Consider the following 22,330-nt stretch of genomic DNA (forward strand, 5'->3'; position numbering starts at 1 on the left):
AGGCAGTCATCTTGAATATCTCTCTTCCCAAAAAATGACCATAAATAAATTGACATGTAAGAAGTTCCTATATAACTAACAAAGGCACACAGCCTGTGTCTGATGAACAAGTACATGGTTTGGCTAAATGAAGATGAAAAATGAAAATGGGGAAGAAAAAGAAAACTAAGGGAAAAGACTTGGCCTTTCTCCAAGTTCCTTCTAATGTAAATAACACCTGCTTTTGAGGTTCTTTTCTAAAAACAAACTACTTCAGAATACAACTTCCCTGGGAGAAATCTCTTCCTTATATTGTGCCCCAAGAAATAAAACCTCTCTCCTAAAAGAAGGCCTTAATCCAAATGACATCTTCCCTTATCCTGAACAGCCTCTTTCTGGAAATATTTTCAATCCCTTTACATCCCAGAGCATACTCTTAAGGACGAACCTTCCTGTTTATACTGATTTTCTGAATTGAATATTAATATTTAATCAGCATAATGAAAAATTTTAAGAGTTTATTTGATGCACAAGAGCCCTGATGCAATGATACCTTAAAGTGCAAATACGATTTTAATTTTGAAAAGCACAGGCATCATTCACAGAGATGTAGCCATTTGAAAAGAATTTTTTCTCAAAAGACTTTGCTACACGAGTTATTTTCTATCTTTTTATTTTAAAGAAACCACACCTTTAACAAAAACTGTATTATTTACTACTCTTTCACCTTGTTTGTGAATGCCTGGAATAACCTCCCACATCTTATCTACTGCATCACCTGCTGATTCAAAAATCACCGTAAAGCCCACTCCTTACTTGACCTAATAAAACTTGCTGAGCTTGCACAGGTAAAAATTATACATGGTATATTTTTTCTAGCACTCCAATGCCTATGGTTGGACAAGCTGAGACCAAGGGTGATCTCCTTTCCACATTATATGAACTAGCTAGCCTATAATTTGAATAGGCTACTATTTTACATGAGTTTAAAAGGAAAAGTTTGCCTGCCTGTCATATTTCCTAAAACTATAGGCTTCCAAGGACTGCACTGATTCTGTATAGCAACAGTATGCATATCTCATAAAAATTAAGCAAATAATTTGTAGATCTTATTTCACTTGTGAAAAGGTCAGCCACACAACAGTTTTATGAAGCATTTCATTTATTTAGCAAACTATTAAAAGATGATCTCCCTTTCTTTGAAATATATAGACAGTGTAAGTCATAAGCAAAGGCTAAATGAAATGGTCCACAGAAATTCTTGCTTCTTATAGAGTATGGAATTCAATAATCCAGCTACCAGGAATATTGCTATTTCAAGCTATTATTTACATTACAAACCTTGTTTAATTAGGGTTATAGAATACAGGGCTTAAATATAGTTTGTTATTTGTTGCATTTTAAAGTTATTGGAAAATAAAATCTTTCCCTTTGCTGACATTCTAAAGGCTTTAACTCCACTGTGCACTATAAATTTATAACAATAACATTTATGTCTTACTGGTTTTTGGAATGCCAATGCCATTGCATACTTATTTGTTGAAATAAATAAATCCTTTTAAAAATCACATTGCCAATTCTCCTTGGTCCCAGAAAAGACATGTCAAAGACTCAACTAGGAAGCAAATAAACCAAGATACACTTGAAATGTTACTAAATGATCCTGAAGATCATGTCTGGGTCAAACTACAAAAAGACCCTCAATCTCTGCTACCAAGGAGAATTCTGTTGATTCATTCACATACCATTCATAAGAAAGAGATCATCAGCATGTCCTTAGACAAGCAAAAACATATGTCTGCTGAGATGGACTGTGTGTAAGTCCAAGGATTTTGCTTTTCCCCCCTCATATTCCTTGATTCGCAAGAAAGAACTGCTAAGACTGTCTTTAATTGATTTGTCTTTAAAGAGATGTAACTGCTTAAACGGGCCTTGCCAAAAAGCATTGCAGCCTTCTCCAGTGAGTCAAGTCAAACCGTGACAAAATAACTGTTTTCAGTCAGGTAACAAGAAAGAAAAAAAAGGCAACCTACAGTGAAGCTGAGAATCGAAGGCAATGCAAACATTTTCCCGAAAGAAATAAAAGTAGTTGAGTACTAGGTATTTCAAGCGGAAACTCAAAGATGTGAGGGTGTCCACAGAAAGGCCTTCCCATAAGGAACAAAATTATCTATCAATCCTTTTGAGAGTTCCCTGAATTAGCTTTCTCCATGGAGCTAAAAGTCATAAGAGAATGTAAGTCACTCCTGAGGAGTGCATTGAAGAATAAAATATAAAAAGATTTCAACTATTAAGACAAGGAGAAGTTAACTCTAAAGAAACTATCTATATGGGAATATATACATATCCCAAGTTGTATATAACTTAACAAAAATAACACTTATCAAATACCCTCATAGATACAATTCTATACCCTCCGGGAAGGACAGCATATGCTGAGGGAAGATATATTCTAACTGGACGTACTAAGCCATGGTCCCCACATCTAACATATACAGATCCAGGGGTTTCCTGTGAATACTCTAAAAGCGTATGTCTAGGGTGGGAACTGTTCACGCCAATCTAAAGGCCCACCCAAGTCTAGACCACACCATAGGGACCCTTGAGAGGATTGGTTAGGTCCAGAACCTTCATTAAAAGATTTAATCAGCTTTGGAACAGGGGCTAGAAGCTCTTATAAAAGGAAAGTTCTTATAAAAGGAGAGCTTTCCATGTATAGTGGTACTTGCCTAGGAAATATCAAAACGAAATAGCGATCACTATAATGGAACCTATTTTAACCAAACATACAGATCTACAAACTCATTTCATCCTATCCAAAATGCTAGTTTGCAATCCTTAATTAGAATAACCACTGTTCCCACTCTTTCTAATACTAAAAAACTAGACTTTCCTTCCTCGAAAACTACTCAGTGAATTTCTTTACTATGTTTCCTTGCCTGACAAATGAATAAACTCAGCTTTCTTGTATTTCGTTTGGTTTTGTTTTTTAGCACCAGTGGTCTGTTTTATCCTTTGATACAGGGACTTTTCAAGGGTACTCTCTTTCCCTTTCCTCTACTAAAAGCAAACCACAACTGGCCTGGGAGCTGGTGCTGGTCAATAGCACGGTCTGCCCTGGCAATCAGTAATATAGGCTGGAAAAGTTCACAGGTCTGATTGATGGTTGTGTCATGCCACTGGTGTACCTGAAAATCAGCCAATTAGAATCACCACTTCAGCAAAACAGCAATCCTCTGAGAACTGAATGGCGGTGGCTGATAAGCAATGTTGGGAAGTAGAACACAACTGATTTTTAAAGACAAATTTCCCTTTTATCCTCTTTCTGGTTATGATGTACCTAGTTCAAATGTCAAAGAAATAAAAGAAAATCAGGGGGCCAGTCCCGTGGGCAAGTGGTTGGGTTCGCATGCTCCGCTTTGGCAGCCCAGGGTTTTGCCAGTTCAGGTCCTGGGCGTGGACATGGCACGGCTCATTGGGCCACGCTGGGGCAGCGTTCCGCATGCCACAGCTGGAGGGACTCACAATTGAGAATGTACAACTGCGTACCGGGGGGCTTTGGGGAGAAAAGGGAAAAATTAAATCTTTAAAAAAAAGAGAGAGAGAAAATCAATTACATAACAATTGTTTGTCCCTCTAAGACAGGCATTTCCCTACTACTACAAATGGCAGATGGATAGGTGTGTTGCTGGAAACCCTGAAGCAACACATTCACCAACCCAAGACTACCTACCTTCAATCACAATCTTTTTTGAGGGTAATTTCAGAGTGAAAGACATTTGCCAAATTAAAAAAGTTTTATTTAGACAATACAAATTAATAATATGATTCGTCTTATTAGGTCAGACTCAATTCCCCAGCACAGCCCAAGCTTTTCTCTCACCATTCATAAAGAATATTCCAGAGGTTCTATGGAACCCAAACAGATAGCAAAATGGTACTGAGAATTTTTAAATTAAGGGAAGAACATGATGAAAATTGTGTTTTAAGAAGATTAACAACATGACAAGATAATCTGTGAATGCAACTGGGGATAATGGAAGGAAGCAGGCCAACTCAACATGAGATGATAACTGGTCCAGACAGAATAAGATAATGGTTGTTGGAATAGTAAAGAAGAGCTGAACCTGACATTACCAGCAAACTTCACCATTTAGCCTTTCAGTTCATCCCAGGAATAAGGGAGATGCAAGTAATTATTTTCTTAATTTGCCTGATGGAAGAAGAAAAGGGACCTTAAGAGTTCACTTTGTGAGGTCCTAAGGTCTTCGTTTTCCACCCAGGTTACAGAGTGCCTGAAACTCCCCATGAGGAAATCATCCTTTTCAATTACAACACCCAATTGTCCTGGCATTTTCAGAAAAAATATCCTAGAAGGAATGATTTCAGAAGTACTCAGTTAGCCATTATTACTACTTTGATGGTAACTGGCTTGCTTGTCTGCCTTCTCCATGTGCGCCCACCTCCATCTTCACCCGCATCTTGATAAAAAGGGCCAAGGCAAAAACAAGGGTTCAAGAACCTAATTTTATCTGACCTGGAAGCAAGACTAAAAGAGATTAGATGCTTTGCCAAAATTAGTAATGAAACCAGAATCAGAGCCAAGAGTTTTAAACTTTTAATCTCAGAGCTTTAAGATAACCTTCATATTTTCTCTGCCCTTGGGATACAAGATGAAAACAAATTTTCCTAACATAATAAAAAAAAAATCACAGAGGTTTCAAACTACACTCCATCCTCTTTTTTTTTTTTACATTAGTGGGACAAGAGTGGTAATAAACACAGCTAATAAATCAAAGAGGATACAAACCCAAGATTCCTTCAGGAACTCCTTGCCATCATCAGAGCAAAGTTCTGACTCTATAGCCTGATAAATAAGGCCCTTGATATTTGAAACCCAACAATCCTTTCCAATCTCATCCTTTACCACACCACTTCCTACCTTCGCATTCATCAACTGTATCTACTGAACATCTACAGATCTCCAGTGTTTAACGTCCTCTCATATCTCCATGCCTTACTTAGCCCATTGCATTTTTCTTCATGGAACACTCTTTTCTCTTGCCTGCATGGCTACATTAAGCTCATGTTCTTCTCTTAGAAATAATCTCCTGACATCCCTCCTTTTGGACCTTGAAACATATTCCTCCCCAATCTACACCAAGTCTGAATTAGGCTCCCTCCTTTAAGCACATCTCTATCAAACTTTTCAGCAGGTATTGTCCATTTCCAAACTAGTGAATGTCTTCCACGTTATAAATACTAAAATGATCTTTAGTTCCCAGTTCTATGTTCTTTCTACAGGACAATAATCCATCTACTCTATTAAGATGTACAGCTGAGGGTTTTTTTCCCTCTTCTTCTTTATTTTGATCTGTTGTCTGAGTCCTCAGTATTCTTCCTAGTAACCTGACAGTTTTAAGCACATTTAGAAAGTGGTTACTAGTTTCTTAAAAGGGAATCTAAACAAGATTAAATACACATGGAAGTTTTTCCATATATGGCTTAATGGATCACTCTGACCAAAAAGTGAATTTTTATGAATATTCATAATGCTGCTAAAACAAAGAAAAAACTTCACTTAAAATGTTCATTCTATCTATTTGGAAAATGTATTCATACACCAGCTTCTGAATGATCAACAAGTTCAAATAAGAAATCAGTTTATACATTACTTTAAATAGAGAATGATATCCACACTGCAATAGGAAATATCTGCCTTCAAGAAACACCAGAGTTAAAACCTGCAATATCTAATTCCATGGTCCCTTGATCTTTTTAGGTAGAGTAACGGTTAAAGTATTCGAGAACCAGAATTGAGTAGTTGTGACAGAGATCATGTGGCTGGCAAAACCTAAAATATTTACTATCTGGTCCTTTACAGAAAAAAGTTACCAAAGCCAGGACTTTTTCCAAATAAACTAAATAAAACTACCTTATCATCATCTCCACTGTTCACCTATTTAGGAAATGAAGGTGACAGAGTGCTTACAGAACTTCTTAGAGCTTCTTAAATGCAATTAACTTTTTAATATTTATACTACTTGGAACCCATGTATAAGACACTTTTCTGAAATACTGAACAAAACAGAGTTGACTCAGCAACTCAGATGAAGCTAAAATCTTCTCACACTCAAAATGCAAAATGTATACGCCCAGCACTATCCTAATTACTATTACTCAGCATTAAGTATGGTATTGAACAACAACAGAACCTATTTGTGTACCATTAGTTCTGCTAAAGGATTTTCAAGGAGGGAAAAAATGGCTATTGGTATTTAAACCAAATGCACTTCAAAGTTTTGTAAACAGAAAACAATTGGTGTTACATTTTCAATGATGCTGTTTCACTGTAAAGCCATTTTTAAGTTTTCAAGTGAAAAATCCAAGAGGTAAACCCCAGATTAAAATGTTATTTACCTAGCTATTCAATAAATATCAGGTGAATAAATGGAGAGTTATGTGGATGCTCAGGTTATTAGACTGCAAATAAAAAGAATCTGATAACCACATTTTTCAGAATTCTGTTCAAAACTTTCCGACTAGGGATTCAGATTGGGGGCTGCATCACATCCTGATGCCATTAGTGTAAAAGAAACAAACAGGAGGCTTGGAGCAAAACACCATCCAAGACTACACTCAGCTACAGCCTCAAATTGGTGACAAACTCCAAATGTGTTCCAACCCCAAATACAACACAGTTTTTATAATAATACTAGGTTGAGAAATTTTACCAAATCAATTGTTCTAATAAAATCACAAAATGTCATCCAAGATAAAATACTCATATGGGTCTTGCTTTGCTTTCCAGAATGACTTTGGTCAATCAATTTAACCTTTCCATTTCTTAAGCTCTAAAATGTAGTAGTTGTAAAGTTACTATATTAAAATGTTTTCTAAGCCACCTTAAGTCAATTACTCCTGCTCTATAACAGAAGTACTCACTCAAGGAACATACTTAGATTCAAGCAATGCAAAATACAGACCGCAAACAAAAACATTAGCCAACTTGAATCAGAAGGTTAAATTCTAACAAAATGATTTACAGTCATACTTCAGTAATAAGGATATGGTAGTGAACTCATGCCAATTGTAATACAATGGGATTTCCTTTATCTACATGAGAGGGGTATGGAATGCAGAAAATAAATTAGGTATCCTAAAGATCAGAGTGAAAGAAAACATAACCTAACTAGATTTGAAGTTTAGTCCCCACCCCCGCCAAAAAAAATACAAGCTCACAAAGTATTCTATTTTTGCTTTTTACCTTCACTCTTTCCCCTGCTGCCAGCCGTCTGGCTTAGATGCTGTCATGCAGAGGAAATAGCAACAATGCCATTTTCCTTCCAAATACAATCAGGTTTTGGCAAACTTAAGTCAAGTATGTCAGTTAAAAATAGAAACTCACCCAAAAATGTGACTTGACAAATAACTACTCAAGTACTGAGTAGTTCCTCTGTCGAATGCGACTGAATTTTCCCTTTACCATTTTTAAATGTACCAAGAAAACTAAAACTATGCACATGTAGCTGAACAAATAATAGCTTCCAAATTAATAATACAATATGCAAGAATCTTTTATTAGCAGCCACTGGAAGCAAAATTATGCCATTTTGAAAACAGAACTCTTTGTGAGAGTGATCTTTAGCAGCTCGCAGTATTTCAAAGCATTGCTTTTATTTTTATATAAACACTCTTGTGACTCCTTTATAAATCAGCAGCCAACTTTGCCAGAAGCTTAAACAACTGTTTTCATCAAAGTGCCTTCACTAGCCCCTCTATCAAATTCATTCAAGAGTCTCAAATTAGGCCTGCATAAATAAAGTTTTACTGAAACACAGTCATACCCATACAGTTATGTGTTGTTATTACCTTCACTGCAATTACTTTTGTGTATTACGATTTTGACTCTCCTCAGTTAATGATGTAGACCTAACAGAGGAGGCTTTTCTAACCCAGCCCAGACATTCTCCAAGACCACCATCACAGGAAGGCCATCTGGGTGCCAAGGCTGCCTCAGTCTGCAGAGGAGATGGAGAAAAAAAATCACACTGTATGAAAACAATTCATAAAAAACCCTGAGGCCTGAAAGGTACATCATAAAAAGATGGAGGGGCAGTTACATCATTTTATCCTGGTGATAGGAGAGGCATTCAGATGCTATCTGAGCCTCTGGTCTTCTAACACCAACTGCTTCCTGAAGTCAATGCCCAGAGAGTAGTAGTTCACAGCATTTAGAATTTCTAAAGCACTGGGCTTAGAGTAGTTTATATGAATAAGGACGGAGCCTGGGGTTTTGGAATCAGCCAGAAAGGCCTAGTCTGAATCATGACTCTAGCACTTATATCATGTGTCATGCAAGTTACTTAACTTTTCTGAGCCTCAGTGTCCTCCTGAGGATAATGATGGATCTACTTACACAGGATTATTATGAGGATTAAAGGAGATACGTAGGATGGCCTGACCTCTGGAAGGTAAAGATAATCAATTAATAAATACATAATAGTAGGTAAACATATATAAACCATAGGCCAGGCATATATTTCTCAGCAAACGTATTAGGTAAATACTATTCTTATAACTTGCCCAAGGTCACAAAATGAGCAAGCAGCAGAGCCAGATGTGGATCCAGGTAGTGCAGCTCCATCATCCATGCTCTTAACTACCTCATTATACCACAGTTATTATTAAAATGAGCATCCCAGACATTCCTAAGAATGGCTCTATGTAAAACAAAGTGTTTAAAGCCCTTCTTCATCAACATTTGAATGTTAATAGATTTCTAGTTTGGAAACAACCCTGCTCTGTTGCTAAAAGGCTATTGGTAGCACAAAGCTACTAACACTATGGTCAAAGTTCAATATGTTTAGGTCATTTAATTCAATTAGAGAAAAAAAATTTTCCAAAACTCCAAAATATTTAGGCTGGCTTTGAGAGAAAAGGCTGTGGAACGAAAACACCCCCTCTCAAGAAAACAGCTCAGAGGGCTTTGAGTGATACCACAAAAACAGAGACTCAGAGCTGGAAGGGTCCTCAGTCTAACGCACTTACTCTACAAAGTGGAAACCCAAGCCAAGAGAAAAGTGTGGCTTTCCCCATGTCCCTCAGCTAGTCATCCACTACAGAGGACCATTTGGAGGAGGACCTTTCCGCTACACCACTCTTTTGGGAGGGCGCCTTGGATGGGGAGGGAGTCTTTTACCAAAGATCTTAAAAGAATCTATCTGAACAAGACACAGTCAACTTGTTGACTCTGAACAAAATGCAGACATAAATTAGTAAACTTTTCTAATGTTCTTCTGAACTGTTTCTGTGTTCTCAACATAGAATAAGTCTCCAACCAAAATGATCTCCCTCCTTTTAGTATTTCCCACAAGAAAACTGCCATCAAGGCCCGATTACATTCCTGATAACCTTTTCTAAAAATACATTTGCCTCCTTAAATAATAAATTATAAAATTCATTCTTCCTAAAAGAAAAATACATCAACATACTTTTAAAATAATGAATAATCATATACTTTACCATGTTCTCAGATGACTGGATGTTCATTGCCCACTTGTAAATATAATTAGCTTGCTCCCAGAATAATTTTGTAGGGTAGGAATTCCCTCATAGTAGGTTGCAAATATTTGTCTTCAAACAAATCTTACCTTTTGTTTAAGGCAAAACAGATGAATTTGTTGTTAAACTTCAAAACAATTACATCAGGAAAGTGATTTTATTACTGTTAACAGTTGATGTTTTCAACTCTTCCTATGCCAACCCTGACTAATGCATATTATCTCTTCTTTTAGCAGAACTGAAACTTACAGTTCCAATAGGAAGCTAACTCTCCAGTGATATACTCTAGCAGCAAAACTAAGGTTAAATAATTAAAATAAGCAAAAAAGAAAAGGCACTATCTAGAAAGATGTCTTTCAAAAATTACTTGGAGATGGGGCCAGCCCTGCACCCAATTGGTTACGTTTGTGCACTCTACTTCGGCAGCCCAGAGTTCCTGGGTTTTGATCCTGGGTCGCGGGCCCAAGCACCACTCATCAAGCCATGCTGTGGTGGCATCCCACGTAGAGGAACTAGAATCACTTGCAACTAGGATATACAACTATGTCACTGGGGCTTTGGGGAGGAAAAAAAAAAAAGAGGAAGATTGGCAAACAACTGTTAGCTCAGGGCCAATCCTCCTCACTGAAAAAAAAAATTACTTGGAGAGACTTATGGGAATTCTTAAAAAAATAAGAAACAATTATCTTCTCCTCTATAGCAAAAAAAAGAAAAAATCCAACTCATAGAGATGAAGAGAAAGAGACAAACTATCTATTTCAAAGGAAGAACTACCAGACTTGGCCAGGTACAAAGATGAGGAGTTAATGAATCAAAAATAACCTCAGCATTTTGGTGCCTGGGCAACTATGTGGTAAGGACCTCCCTGACAAACCCAGAAGTCAGAGAAGAGCCCGTTGATGGGGAAGGGAGGTAATGCCAGTTTATCCTGTGGAAGTGATTGTTAGTAAGTGGATATATTTACTGTGTCTTAAGTATACGTAGGTTGATCATAGGTAAATTGAAGATGCAAAATTTGAGCCTCTTGTAGGGTTTAAACATGTGAAAATGTTAAATAACTAAGGTGAGCTTCTTAGGTAAAAGCTAAAGCCTCAGAGTGACAGATACAACATGCTGACATACAGCTAATGAAATCCACACTTGAACTTTAGTGTATTACACACACTTCCTCAGATAGTTGCAGTAGTTATTCAGTCTTTACCTCCTTGCCCCCTGCTTAAACAAATTTCAAATAAAAGACAGAAGATTCACAGTGGGATCTCATTTCTGGAAAGACATAATTTAATACTATGGCAACAAACTCCAGAAGGCTTATCTGAATCTTCTCTCCCTGAATTAAAGAATATTTGCAATTAGCCTTCTCTGAACCATATCTACAATAAACCCCCACTTATCCCATATCTTTAACAATTCATCTTTTTTTTTTTTTTAAATTGGCACCTGAGCTAACAACTATTGCCAATCTTTTTTTTTCTGCTTTATTTCCCCAAATCCCCCAGGTACATAGTTGCATATCTTAGTTGCAGGTCCCTCTGGTTGTGGCATGTGGGACACCGCCTTAACATGGCCTGACGAGCAGTGCCATGTCCACGCCCAGGATCCGAACCGACGAAACCCTGGGCCGCCACAGCAGAGCGCGCAAACTTAACCACTCGGCCACGGGGCCAGCCCCAACAATTCATCTTAATCATTATTTTCTGTTAAATACACATTTCTGTTTCCACATTTTTCTTTACACCAATAATATTATCTTCACCCTGTCTTCTAGATATTTATTTTTAAGTTTGAATTCCAGCTCTCCAAGTTAAAACATGGTACTACCAAAAAAAATCCTCCATCAAATAGGACAACTGCCTTCTATGAATTGTTTCAATACCAGAAGTGCTTGAATGATATTTTATGCTTCCTATCTTCTGGGATCTTTTGGAAGTTGGTCCACATTTATCAATTTAACCTTCTTCTCAGCTGCTTTCCACCTATCTACTTTATTTCGCCTATCGTCTTTATTTAGCCATAGCATTTATAAGTTTCTCTATGAAAAATTTTGACCCTAACTTTAGGATTCAACTTTCTAATTTTGAGAGGAAAAAAAACGTAGAGTGAATCAACTCTGTCACTAAACAGCTGTGCAACCTTAGGCAAATTATTTAACCTTTCTGAGCCTCAGTTTTCTCACTTGTAAATGGGAGACGATACCACCTATCATGCAGGGATATCTTTCAAATTAAAGGAAAAGAAATGTAACAAATGTAGGATAAGTGGTAAACAGTATTAGTATTTGATAAACTAGTGGTTATACATAAAAATTTGTATGTCATTATCAAAGTAATTATCTCACAGGCCATTACAGAACTTTGCTAGTAAAGCACTGAATGTACTTCCTAATTCTGGCCTTAATTCAAGGAAAGAATACAAATTGCATTACTGCTGTTTTAATGGAGAAGCTGTCAAGGGGAGCGTGTAACAGAAATCTGGGCTACAATATTTGGGCAGAAAGGAGCTGGAATTCAGGACCAGGAAAGCCAACTCTCGAAGTTTACTGTGTTCCAGCATCCCTGTATGCCCTTGAAGGTAGTAAAATCTTGACTGCAAAAGGAAGGTTACAGTCCGTGTCAAGCAGAGAGCTGCTACACTTCATTTAGTCTCCCAGTTCCAAGCAGAAACAAGGATTAGCACGAGTTTGCATTTCATTACTGATTTGAAACATGGAACAATGACAACCATGATGATGATGAGATATATTAACTTTACAACCAGTATTTGAGAGTTACTGCATGCTAGGCACTATGCTAAGTGCTTTGTATTCACCATTAATCCTCACAAAAATCCTATGAGGTGGATACTTTTATCTTATTTAACACATAAAAAAAACTGAAGCTTGGCAAACCCAGGTAACAGTGAAAATTTCAAACATTCAATTACAGCTACACATCGAGTTACATGCTGATAGTAAGATACCTAATATTTCAGCACTCAGAGCTATTTGGGCATCTATGTGGGAAGTGGAGCATCATATTCACTCAACTACACGAGCAAAAACAGGAAGGAGGTAGAAGAAAGGGTTACATCCCATAGTAGCAATTCTGGAACTTTCAAATATCAAAAATCATGACACTGTCAAATTGAGCACGGCTGCTTCGGGGATAATTAGAAATCTCCAATCACAGGTTCTCTACCTGTTTCCCTCCTGACACATGGTGATGGATGAAGGCATTAGAAGCTGATGCTATGTGCCATAATATGCTCAACACACCTCCATGGGCACAAGCAGGCCTATGGGAAATTCCCAGAACATCAGCTGTACCTCCATACCTTCTCAGGAAAGCACATTAGAAAGAAAATGAGTAAAAGAGGTATGAAATTTCTCTGTATCAAATAAGTGAATATTAATATTTTGGTACTATATACCAGCATGTTCTGAGCCTTTTGCCTATATTAATCCTCAGACGAATATGAATTAGGTATTATGTTATTCCTCTTTTACAGATGAGGTAACTGACACACAAAATAAGTAATTTGCTGCAGATCACACTTAAGGAAAACGGCAGTGTCAAGATTCCAACAATGAGGTCTGGTTGCAGATCCCCAGCTCTTAAACACAACAATAAACTGCCTCTAGGCTTTCCTGGGGCATGACCTAGTGGACAAGTGCCCTGGGGAATTCCAGAAACTCTTCACATGATGCCACAACCAAAAACATAAGAACTTTTGCTTCTGCAGGATACACCCAAAAGGCTGGCTCCCTAGGACAGTGAGGGTTCACTCCTCCACCAGGATTTTAGTTTAATGTCACAAGGACCTTGGATCTCAACCCCACAGGCCCAGAAAAATACTTCATTTAGGGCTTCTCTCCTTATCCCTGAGTAAGCTGAGCAACAGAAATCTTCTTAGCAAACTAGTAAATGACATTGGTTATGAGGCAGCCCAGCCCCATAGCACTACTGCTGGGCTACATGGAATCAATGACGCTTCACATACAAAATAGGAACACAACCTTTGTTCTGAAACAAGATGTGTACATTAAAGATTCACTCAGTCTCCTGGGTAGGGCTGTTCTCATAGCATTCATTCAACAATACTTACTGAGAGTCTACTATATGCCAGGCACCATTCTAAGTGCTGGAATACTGTGAACAAGAGGTTCTATACCCATGGAGTACCCATTCTAGTGGGACAGAAATAAGGGTCTATATGGACCTATAAAGGTCAGCTCCAAATACAAAAGGAAAGGGTCCTGGCACCATCTTAAATCCAGGGTGAAAAAAAAGAATATGTGAGAAAAAAGGGACACTTTTTACTTTGAATGGCATGAATGCTGCAATCTTTTCAACTAGAACTTGAGAACACCACGCCAAGCTATCGCACTGCTGCCAAAGCTACTGCCAACTTGAAATGAAAAGCAATATGGTTGGATGGCACTGTTTCTGGCTCACTCTAAGACAACAGGGCCCGCTTGCAAGTACCTGAAGGCAGAAATGGAAAGGACAAAGATATAGAAGTTTGGATCACTTACCTCTTTTTAGAATCTCCACCCAAAACAAGGACAGAAATCACTAGCAGAAGGTCCTAAATTCTGCCACTTCTTCATATTGTTAGTATCAATGTTCAAACTAATACAAGAAAAAGGTAATAAACAACAACAAAAGAAATGATTATGGGAGATGAGTTCTTTTTCCAGCAGCAAGTGGAAGCTGAGACCAGATATGGTTCACAGTCCTTTGCTCTGACAGAGCAGTTCAAATGCAAGAAACTGATAGAAGGAGAGAAGAACACCACACATATACTAAAAACCAGTTATTCACCTGTAGGTTCTCCAAAAGTAATGATGCCAGAATGTGAAACATGACGAAGCCGTAGAGATACTTTAAACTCTTGGCTTACAAACTGTCTCAATCTCAGAATGGTCAAATTAACATCAAATCACAAAATTATGGTCCAACATATACGTGTATAATTGCACTTTCCAAGTAATGCTGACATTTTCTTATTCTTGTATTCCCCTCTGGACAACGAGAGGCGGGAGAGTGAGGACGGCAGTTTGTTCATTTTTGTATCCCCAACCTCTTGCATCAGGCCCATCACAAAGGAGGCACTCAGAAAATGCTTCCTAAACTGAAGTAAAAACAGCAAGCATCCTCAATATGGAAATAATAAAGATGGAAACCACTGGTGGGAGACACAGCAAAAACTACTCATCAGAGTTATTCATTCTGAATGGTTTAGACAAAGCTATTTTAGTAACAATGTTAATCCACCTGAAAAAAGAGAAACGCTACTTATAAAAGAAAATAATATAACAAGAAAGCAAAACAACTTAAATTTCTGATAATCTATCAAAGAACTTAAGTCCTCTGAATGATAGAGGTACCAATACCAATGCTATTCAGGGCTAATCTCTGCAGCCTTAACCACTGGGTTTTCTTTTTTTTTAAAGATTGGCACCTGAGCTAACATCTGTTGCCAATCTTTTTTTTTTCTCCTTCTTCTCCCCAAAGCTCCCCACTACATAGTTGTATATTCTAGCTGTAGGTCCTTCTGGTTGTGTTATGTGTGGTGTGCCTCAGCATGACTTGATGAGTGGTACCATGTCCGCGCCCAGGATCCGAATTGGGGAAACCCTGGGCCACTGAAGCAGAGTGCACGAACTTAACGACTTGGCCACGGGGCTGGCCCACAGTGGGTTATTTTCAACTCATGGCCCCAAAACTGACATGCTTCACATATATGGCATTTATTCACTCACCATTCATTCATCCATCTTCACGTCTTTGTCACACTAGGCACAATGGGAGGCACAGGGGATCTAACACTGGACAGGAAAATACAGGGCTCCTACCCTCATGGATAGTCCTTCTGGTCACATTCAGCAAAGAAGATCTATATAGCCTAAATATAAGCTGCTTTTATCCATCCTGTCTCACTGCAGAAAAATCGTAATCATTTTTGTTCTTCCCAACTGCAAATGGGAACTCAGCAATGCAACCATAACTTAGTTTCAATTGCATTAAATCATATACCTAGAACAGCACAACATGATCCAGGTATTTTTAAAAGAAGCTGAAATAATCCAGCTATGAATTATCAATTTTTGCTTCTTCTCAGTTTTGATAAAGAATTAAACATGTTCTGCCTATTAAGAAAACAAACTTGAAGAAACCAAATGGTCTTTACCATTTCCAGATTAAAAGTACTAAGCTTCTGCACTATGAGTCTATTCCAAGAGCATTGTTTTTAATTTTTTTAATAGAATAAACAAACTATAACTCTATGCTAAGGAATACTATCTAACAGTCAAAGAATGAGATAGAACTACATGTACAGACATGAAAAGACATATTCCATACTGGGGTAGAGAACAGAATGTAGAACAACGTATGCAATATGATAAAAATATAGACACAAAATAAAACTACACACACACACAGAATAAAAGATCTGGAAAGATACCAAGCTGACTTCAGTGACTACCCCTCAGAGGTAAATAAATAGAGGGAGAGATATGCAGGAGGAATTTGGCTCTTTTTTCTATATATTGCTATATTGTTTGATTTGTTCTGAGATATTATTCATCTATCACTTGTTTAAGTAAAAAGATTTTTACAGAAACATTCTCTAAAACAAGATAAATGACAATATTTAGCACTGGTGCTTAACATTCCAAATGCTACAAAAAAAACAATCTTAAGTGAATAGTCAGAATAACTGACATAGCATTTAGACTCCCTCAAAAAATTTATATTATGAAATAAATGACACAGACTTGGAAAATTCAAACTCTAAAAGGGGCAGGTCAGAAGAAATCTTATACTTTCAAAATGGGTATTCTAAGCTACTGGAACTAGGCTAGATACTATAAGTACTTTCATACATGCCCTATAACTCATTTACTACAAATGTGTTTTACAGATTACAGTTCACAATAATCTCAAACTACAAAAGTACCATCTCCAAAATAATCACCTTATAAAAATGAGCAACTTTTTTCCTGCCCTAGAGAAAAGTTTTGCTATACATACCATTTCCTTTCCTCCTAACAGTTCAATTTGCTGGCAATTCAAGAAGTGGTTCAACTGTAGCACTAAACCTTAAGAAGATATAGCCTTCTTGCTCTCTCAGTACTTTCTCAAAAATGATACCCAGGGACCAAAAGTTGAAATATCACTATGACAGTCAATCTGCACTAGTTACAATATAATTGTTAAGGGTATGAAAAGTACTTATGTAACTAAAATCATGTTCCTTTTCTTCTGCTTCTTAAAAAATACAACACAAAAATTGTAGTTCATGGGTCAACTAAACTCCCAAATCACCTATGAACATATTTTTCATTTTTTTCCACAAATTATTATTCATTTGAACTTCATCAGTCAGACACTGATATGAAGAACCAAAAATAACTGCAGAGCTTATCGTCAAATGCACGAGCTAAACTAGATTACAACAAGTAGTCAGGAGGTGAACATCTTGCTTTTAACGAATTATAATTTTCTAAGCTAAGAATGAGCAGATGCGAGATACACTAGCAGTGGAATTAGAGAAAAAACAAGATTTCAATCCTCTCTCTCTTATGCCTGATCACAATACCAAACAGTAAAATTCAGAATCGAATAGAAATAAGCAGAGGATTTTTTTAACAGAATCACTTAAAAATACATATCTAGCCATCAGGGAGAAAAGATCAACAAGGGAAGAGAAGCAGCAAGTTCCCTCCTCCTTTAATTGAGGTCAGTGATTTCACTCAATCAATAGATCATTCACTTTTCATTTGGCCAAGTGTTCTACACTGTCACTGCATATATCTCTATTAGTAATATGTACCATGTTTCTCCATACCAACAATTTTAACATATACTGTCACGTGGAGAAAAATCGAGTTCACTTTATCTTTCTGTCATCAAATAGCCAAAGATACTAAAAGGTTTTGGTGGAACGTAGAAGTGAGGGAATATAAAACAGAAAATTATGCCAACTACTCCCAAAATGCATCATTTAGCTCATGGTGTCCTAATACATGGACAACATTCGATTGCTTCCTAAAGTTCCTCACTTGCTCCCAGGAAACAATAAGGCATACACAGTGCAGGCTATTCTATATGAGGCTTGCTTACTTCATTCATGAGAGATAAAAGGAAGCCACTTTATCAAAAAATACCTTACAAAATAGGACATATCCAAATTTTCAATTGCTACAGATGACTCAGTGAGTGGGCAGTTATAGAAACTCAAAGCTGATGCTAGAAAAAGCTAATGTTTTCATGAAGATCACTTTGAAAAGCTGTTCTGGGTGGACATTATTTGCTCTTAAATTATGATTTTGCTTTACTTCCACCTTAAGCACTTATGAGGTGCCCCATCCTTTGCGGAGGAAAAAGATTGAGTTTCATCAATATAGAAATGAGAAGACCATTCTTATTCAGGGCATTTTCTGGTTGTTAGACCAGCAATTAAATTATACATGCCAGTAATTAAAATACTGTTACCTTGCTTCCACAATTTTGGCATCCAATGAGCTTTCATTTGTGTCTCAGGCTGACTTTTAAGCTGATAAAGACTGAGTACAGTGAAAACAGTCATCTCTATCTCCCAATAATAACAAAAAAAATTTTAACTGTTTAAACAGAGATAAAGATATTTAAGTGCTAGACATCTTTTAAAACAAGGTAACTATAACATATTTTAGAGATATACTTATTTACAGACAAGATCTGATGAGTAAAATATTAACGGTAAGTATAAATACAACCACAACACGCAATCCTACTGATTGATTGTATGGGCAAATATTAATTATTACAGTTCTCATATTCCAGTAAAGAACTTAAATAAGAAGAAATAGTACAAATCAAGTATAATAAAGTAATAGCTTCCTCTTGTAGCACTCTCAGTTTAGGAAGTTATTCTACATATTTTCAGCCTTTGAGTTCAATATTTATTGAGTGTGAGTGCGTCAGACCTTATACTAAGTCCTGGGGACACAAAGATGCATAAGACTCGTCCCTTTAGTCTCCATTCAACATATTTGATAATCAAAATCATATTAAGAAAAAAAGGCAGGATTATCTCCATCTTACAGAACAAACTAAAGCTTAGAGATGTTAAGGAATTTTTTCACATGATCACAAACTAAATTAAAAGCAAAGCTTCTTCAATACTCTTCCAGTATATTATATATTCAGTTTATCTCACTAAGTTTAGGGATCTTCCTGATCATGCCACATCTTTCTTATCGTACCACAAATTCATTTTAAAAAGAATAGAATGATTTTAATTGCTATTGTTTCTTAAGAGTAATTAGGATTATGATAAATGTGTTTGCATGTGTTATATATAGATATATAATTTATATAGGCACATGTCACATGTTCATGCGTTTGTTTATTACTCACTTCATAAACGTATACTCTACAAGGAAGGATAAAATTCATTTGTTCTCAGGTCTTAAACCACAAGGTGTACTCGCAAACTCTCAGTTATGCAAAATATTAGAATATGGAATTGGTCTTACTGACCATTCTGAGAATTACTACAAGGAGTATACCCAGTAGACCTTCAGACAACTACAAATTTAACATTGTGTCACATGGAAGTCCGTAAAAATAGGAATATGTAATTTTATTAAGGTAAAGGTTTAAAACTTCATGAGACATCAAAATGAGCGCTCAGCATCCACGATGTAACTTGGCTTTGCTGTTTTCTTCTCACTACACTCCTTTCCAGAGTACTGCAAAGTGCTACTTTATTGCACTTCTTGGAGGAAATTATATGTTCTAGCACTGTGCTAATACTAGCCACATGTGCCTACTGAGCATTCAAAATGTGGCTAGCCTGAATTGAGACGCGCTGCAAGTGGAAAATATACATTGGACTTTGAAGATTTAGTAAGAAAAAAGATCGTAAAACATCTCAATAATTTTTTATAGTGAATATATGTACCATGACGATATTTTAGTTATAATGGATTAAATAAAATGTATCATTAAAATTAATTTCACCTGTTTCTTTGTACTTTTAAAAATGTGGCTATTAGAAAATTGGAAATTATGTGGCAGGCATAATTTCTATTGGACAGCACTGCTCAAAAAAAAGGCCCAAGAGATTTGAGACATATTCTTTGAGGCTATCAAGGGCCTATTCAACTAATAAATCATTTATTATTGCCAGTTTTCAATCTATCAGAGAGTGAACATGGAGTGGGGAAGAGGTAGGACTTTTTAATGATATAGGAAAATGTCCATAAGATATTATCAAAAAAAGAGTATGATACGAGATTTTAAAAAGTGAAGCTGCTTCAAACACGCATGTAAGTTATTCAAATTTAGTTTAGCAATATGAAAAAGAGAAAAATATCAATTCCTCTAAATGAAAAGCATCTCCTGTTGTGAACATCAATCTACTATCTCCTTAGCCAGTCTCAACTCCTGCATGCCTCTCACAGTATGACCAGCTTACTGCACCAACTATAACTGACACATAAACCATATCTCTACTATATACAGTATGATGTCAATTAGGTATTTGAAATGTATATACACACCAAAAAAATGGGGGGAAAGGCACCAAATTATTAGTGCTGGTTATCTCTGGATGACAGAATAATAAATTTTCTCCTTTTTACTTATTCTATATTTCTCCAATTTTTTCTACAATAAAAGTTAACTTTTTTCCTATCATAAAAGCTACTAATTTTTTAAAGATGTATATAGTATAATAGGCATATCAAACTCCACTCCAGATGTGCAGCCAAAAGGGACAGAGAGAATGAGAGGAAGTCATTATGTACAGTAGGACTCAGTTTCCCAGTCAGACAGCTCGTCCATGAAAACCCAGGCCAGACAGTCCCAAAGGAGATGAGAGAGGGTCAACATTCATGCAGCTACAAAGTCCTGTAGTTGTCTTTTACAAAAGAATACAAAACATCGGGGCTGGCCCCGTGGCCGAGTGGTTAAGTTCGCGCTCCACAGCAGGTGGCCCAGTGTTTCATTGGTTCGGGTCCTGGGCGCGGACATGGCACTGCTCATCGGGCCGCGCTGGGGCGGCGTCCCACATGCCACAACTAGGACCCACAACGAAGAATATACAACTATGTACTGGGGGGCTTTGGGGAGAAAAAGGAAAAATAAAATCTTTAAAAAAAAAAAAATACAAAACATATCCTTTTCCAGATGATGATTTTTTGCTAGGCTTTTGGAACACAAAACTGACATTTGAACCACAAGTTGCATTTATAATATAATTCAAATTTTATTTGCATATGTTTAATTAAAAAACACATGTGAAATAAAATCTAAGTCAATGATTAAAGTTTAACTCCCTAAAATAGGAACTACTCTATTTATAAATTATTTCTATGCTACTGACGGTACAATTTACATATTCACTGATGCTATCATCCTACAATGTACAGAACGCATTTATACAGAAGGGAGTATATAAAAAACAATGTAAACTTGCTCTTACACTACATAGAAGAAAAAAGGTTATCAAACTACAGGTTTCTCTTCTCTCCCTCTCATCACTCTCATATTATACCAACCTCTTTTAACTTGTAACTTCAGAACCAACAGCTGAATTAAGATCTGGCAGCCTACCTAAAACATTTCAGTTGTGAGGTTTAATATTGTGAATGCAGCGGGTCCTCAAAAGGCAAATGCTGAAAAACAGTCTAGGAGTATTGCTGCAAAAATAATTTTTCAAGTCAAGGAGAGAACTGGCATTAGGAAAATACTTTTTATTGTTTCTCCAATACCTTTAATCTCCTTTCGCACAAACTCCCACAATTACTCCTACTCCACACCCAAATAAAATCTATAAAAACTGTTGCACACCTGGGAAGAAGGCAGTTTCTCAGCATTTGAAATATTCAACTCATTATTACAAAATAGTTAAGAGGTATACCATGGCATCCACTCTTGTAATAACAAAGTAACTGAATCTGCTTTGAAAATTATGGTGGGGGGAGGGAGCTAAATTTAAACAATGAAAAGTTTTCCTATCACATAAAAAAACATAGTTTCCTGCTCCTTCCCATCAGTGGAACCAAAGAAGCTCAGAGAGGTAGAAGTAAGGGAGTAAGAAGAAAACTTTTCTCTAAAATCTAGGAAAAGTCTACTTAATATGGATAAACCTATAAATACACTGGATAGCTAAAATCTTTCATTAATTTTTAAATGTAATATTTCTACCATCCTTAATTTAATCAACAAACACATGATACTTACTACACCCTAGGCACTATTTTAAGCACTTTTCCAATATTACCTCATTAAAAATCATCTGAGGAAGGTACTAGCATTATCCCCATTTTACAGATGAAAACACTAAGGCATAGAAAAATAATTTTCCCAAGATCACACAGCTACTAAGTGGCAGAGATGAGATTCAATCCCAGGCAGTTTGGGTCCAGAATCCATGCTCTTAACCACAATGCAATGCTGACTCTCAACAAGTACTATGCTCACGAAAGCCCAATGTCTGGCTTATAGTCAAATATTTAATAAAAATCTGCTAAACAAATTAAAAGGGAAAAAAATGGAGACAGCAAAAAGTAGAAAACCTATTATTTATAGTTTCAACACATCACTATGAGTATATCGGGTTACTTCCCATCAGTCTTTTTCCCTTTTTCACATAGGGTTTTTAAATTTTTCCTTTACTTATCACTCATCACACATGAATTTTTAGAAAATCAAAAACCTTAAGATATTAGTCTCTCAGCATTTTTAGAACAGTTAAAATTAATTAAACACTTATTGTTTGTCAAACACTTACGTGCTTTCTACATATTCTT

General features: G+C 36.6%; 1 protein-coding gene across 9 annotated transcripts in view; it reads right to left on the reverse strand.

Moving 5' to 3' along the window:
* Window positions 1–22,330, reverse strand: part of LOC124233076 (inactive tyrosine-protein kinase PEAK1-like) — a 294,861-nt gene that overhangs the window by 255,685 nt on the left and 16,846 nt on the right. The window contains exon 1 of one of the 9 annotated variants that reach the window (XM_046650172.1): window positions 7,827–7,924. The exons of the other annotated variants lie outside the window; for them this stretch is intronic. The gene's annotated coding sequence lies outside the window, so the exon portion shown is untranslated. Of the gene's footprint in view, window positions 1–7,826; window positions 7,925–22,330 lie in introns of those variants that run through there. 9 annotated transcript variants of the gene reach the window in all.

This window comes from Equus quagga, unplaced genomic scaffold, assembly GCF_021613505.1.
Source record: "Equus quagga isolate Etosha38 unplaced genomic scaffold, UCLA_HA_Equagga_1.0 153_RagTag, whole genome shotgun sequence".
NCBI classification, from domain to species: domain Eukaryota; kingdom Metazoa; phylum Chordata; class Mammalia; order Perissodactyla; family Equidae; genus Equus; species Equus quagga.